This window comes from Triturus cristatus, chromosome 5_2, assembly GCF_964204655.1.
Source record: "Triturus cristatus chromosome 5_2, aTriCri1.1, whole genome shotgun sequence".
NCBI lineage: Eukaryota > Metazoa > Chordata > Amphibia > Caudata > Salamandridae > Triturus > Triturus cristatus.
In genome coordinates this window covers 247,750,649-247,754,872 of record NC_140588.1, presented here as the reverse complement: position 1 = coordinate 247,754,872, position 4,224 = coordinate 247,750,649, and the positions used below count along the sequence as shown (strand labels likewise).

Sequence of the window (4,224 nt, the reverse complement as noted above, 5' to 3'; positions counted from 1 at the left end):
CCGGACCCGGTGGCTTGAGGCGGTGTAGGTTCCTAACGGGTGCCGAGCAGCGAGGGCGTAGGTGTACCTTCTGGCTCTTATTTTCTTCTGGTAAGGCTCACAGTACTGTTCGGCTTGTTTTTCTACTATTCAGCCGTTCGTGGCCGCTCTTTCTTCTTTTTCTCCTCCAGGGTGTGCCATATTTGCTCGCACCTCTCCCCCGGGATCCCTGAGGCGACGAACAGTCTAGCCTCACAGTAAGAACCTCTCTATTCCCCTTGGCATTTCTACCTACCAGGAATGCTTCACAGGCCGCGTTCATTGTTCCAATGGACCTTGCTAGGTTTATAGTCTCACACGTAGCATTAGGACTCCACGTTTATTCCGTGATACATTGCTAGTCACGCTATTCAGGTGAAGTCCTTTACTTCCCTGACACCAGTACCGGGCTAATTCTAGGTGCACTGCTAGCACATTGTTGATGCACCGAAGGTACGGACTACTGGCACTGTCCCCATCCACGCACTTTGTTTGAGCCTACAATATGGCGCTTGATAATGTTTTGACTACGCACATTTACGATTCTATTGTGTTTTGTCTTGTGTTTGTATGTCTCCTTTTCATTTTAGAATAAACTCGTTTCTCTCCACCATTATAGTTTTTGGCGGATTTTTCCCTGTGTTTTATATTATTTTTCACACAGCAGCCCACGGGAGGGTGAACCTTAGTGCGTTCACACCACCGGGGCACCCACACTTCCACTCTGGTCCTGAAGAAAGCCTGTAAACTACACATAAAGGCAGAAACATGTTGACCGCCACGGAGTGAATCCGGTCTGTTATTTTTTTGACCATCACTCCTTTTTATTATGTTTTAATTTTCCAATTAGCAAAACGAATAAAATACTTTTTTTGACTCAATTGGGAATTTTAAATTCACTATCACCACACACAATCCCGCTCCGCAGTAACCTGGCGTTGTAGCACACTGGGATGGCACTCGGCCATGCCCGGTGGGGCCCGATGATGAAGCATGTCACCAACCAGGTTGGTGAGTGAGGGCTTTTCATACAAAATCTGTATTACCTCCGCAGGTCTGTTTTCCTCCCTGTAATTGATTGGGTAGGCTCTGACCTTGGAGACTGGTGCTTCTACGGATGGTAAGTGCATTCTTTGAGATTTACACTGACTTCGTTGGTTTACACAATTTCCCTCGAGGGGATCAGTCGTGTTATTGCCCTTCCTCTTTCGTTGTTACTTTGCATTTTGGCAGCGCACAGCTGTAAGAGCCCATTGGTCCTCCCTCATACTAAGGAGGCTCTCTCTCTTTCTTTCTTGATCTTGATTTGATCATTTCCCGGATTCTGACAATATGGCCACTCTCGGTCTCACCTTCTCTGACTCTGAGGTCGATGCTATTTTAGCACGTCCTTCTCTATTTGCAGATCCCACTATCTCACAGACGGTGACATATGCCAGCGAATGGGAACAACTCTCAGAATTAAAGAAAAACCGTATACGTACCATACTACACGGCACAATCCTGACGGAATACTTGAGGACCAATACAGCCCCCAGGGGCCTATTAGTGACTAATGCGCCCCGCATCTTTCTTGAGGATGCCACCTTCAGAAAGGAATGGGCCATGATTGCATGGCACTGCACCCGAGATTGGCTCGTCTTGATCATAAAAACAGCTGTACGTTTATCAGAGGCTATAATGATTGAGATCACCCAAACTGAGACACAATTTAAGGCCACCTTAACGGGTTTTAAAAAACGGTTAGATGAGCTTAACAAAGACATCAATGAATACAAGGAGAATCTAACCCAAAGTAAGGTGAACCAATTCCAAAAAGACCTTAAAAAGTTTGAATTTAATAAGATCTACCCTTACGCTGATCCATCCTATGTGGCAATGCGTAAAACTGAGACCTACACCTATGGCTCTGAGGATGAGTCATCAAACAGTAGCGGCTCAAGCAATAACAGCTTCAGGCAGGCAAGAAGGGGTAAACAAAGGGGTAGAACACGCCCCCCTCTCAATCAATCTCCTTGGCTGAACTTCCCTCCCCAACAAGGTTTCATGGGGTCACATCCTATGCAGTTCCATTACCCATTCAATCCACAAATGGGTTGGAATCCTGCGTACACGGCCCCCTTGTATCCACAAAACCACTTTACACCGCCTCCTTTTTTAGAGAGAGGCCAAAGGGGCAAAGGTCGGCGGAGAGGGCCCAATCAAAGGGTCCATTGGATACAAGACGACCCGGTGGGCAACCACACCCGGAGCAAACAATTGCAGGACCAAGCAATCGCAGGCCCGAGCACCTCGACAGCCTAATTGTCAACCTATCTGACAAGAGGCTTACTACCCAAGAAACAACTATACTGGAAAAGGGACTGGGATTTGTTCCGTCAGCTCGCCCTGACAAATTCCGTCTCCACTGTGAACTCTCGGCTTTCTTCAGAAAACTGAAACTGAAAGCCTTCTTTGAGGAACACTCTTCAGAGGTAGCAGACTCTGATGTAGGTGACACACCTCTACGACCCAAGTCAACGTTCACACCCCCCCCACACACTATACCAGTTGAGATTGTGACTTTTGAACGAGCTGTTTTTTCTGAAATTGAGAATCTGGATCCCCCATCCGTTTTCAAAAACCTCAAAGCTGATGAATTCAGAGCCATCAATTCGTTACGACAGGACCCGACCCTTACAATCAAACCGGCAGACAAGGGTGGAGCCGTGGTCCTATTGAATACTGTGGATTACGACCTTGAGTGCCGAAGACTCCTTAGTGACCGCAAGAACTATACACCTCTTCCCAATGACCCCTCTAATGATCTTAAAATCCAGATCGAGAGGATAGTCGAGGAAGCACTAACTGAAGGCACCATCACCAGACCGGAAGCACGTTTCCTTACTGAGAGCCAAGGGACCATACCATATTTCTATACACTCCCCAAAATTCACAAGGGGAGACTCCCTCCCCCTGGGCGTCCCATTGTGTCGGGGATTGGCTCCCTCCTGGAACCATTATCTCGGTTCTGTGACCATTTTCTCAAACCCCTGGTCCAACAATCATCGACATATCTTAAAGATACCAAGGACCTGCTCAAACTACTGAATGGCACTCAATGCTCTGAGAACACTATCCTGGTAACGTTGGATATTGAGAGCTTGTACACCAGTATCCCCCAGGACGAGACCATCCGGGTCCTGGGTGAATCCCTCAATTCCCATCCCTGGGAGTATAGGACCTCGAAGGACTTCATTATCCAATGTGCAACTCTGGCACTGAAAAAGAACTTTTTTGAGTACCAGGGACAACTTTATCTGCAATCCACGGGTACTTCCATGGGGAGTACCTTTGCTCCAAGTGTAGCAGGTCTATACGTGTACGATTTCGAACAGAAGTACATTCTCCCTGACACCAATCCTCATCTTCTCTCCATAGGCCTATGGAGACGTTATATTGACGACGTGCTCCTCATATGGCACGGGGATACCAACACCCTTGAAACATTCTTCCAGTGGATCAACACCTTGGATCCGAATCTGAGATTCACCCATACTTATGACTCTCATGAAGTCGTATTCCTAGATGTCTTGATCACTAACAAACATGGTTCTTTACATACCAAGACACATTACAAGCCTACTTCTAGAAATAATCTTCTAGAATTTACAAGCTTCCACCCTCGTGCACTGCGGGAGAATCTGCCTTACGGGCAATTCCTCCGCTTACGACGGAATTGTACTGCTTTGGGAGACTTTAAGGCACAATCTAGTGATCTGACTTCTAAAATGACAGCCAGAGGGTACCCTCTGCCCCTCCTCACTAAAAGCTACAAACGGGCCAGAAACCAACCCAGAGAAGCCCTTCTGGAGGATTCTGTTAAAGACGCCACATCTATACCACTGACATGCGTCACCACTTACAGTTCCATGTCCAATGCCATGAAAAAAGTTGTCATGAAACATTGGCGCATCATCAACAGCAACAAACGGAGATGGGAAAAACCCCTGTTCTCCTTCAAACGGGCTCAAAGCCTGCGTAATAGCCTAGTACAGACGCGTCCCATTACCAGACCTAACACTTCTCAGAGATCCATCACAGAAGCATGGGGTCTTCCCAAGGTAACGGGCCATTTCCCTTGCTCGGATTGCAGTATATGCCATCTGACTTCTCACACTACCAGTCTTCAACTTGAACCAGGCAAGATTTGGACCCAAAACAGCC

At 47.2% G+C, this 4,224-nt stretch overlaps 1 long non-coding RNA gene across 1 annotated transcript; it reads left to right on the top strand.

The window, feature by feature from the left end:
- LOC146822845 (uncharacterized) lies at positions 1-803 on the top strand. The gene is made up of 3 exons (XR_014961845.1): positions 1-57; positions 171-236; positions 609-803. It is a non-coding gene; the product is annotated as an uncharacterized LOC146822845 (long non-coding RNA).
- Positions 804-4,224: the final 3,421 nt, after the last annotated feature.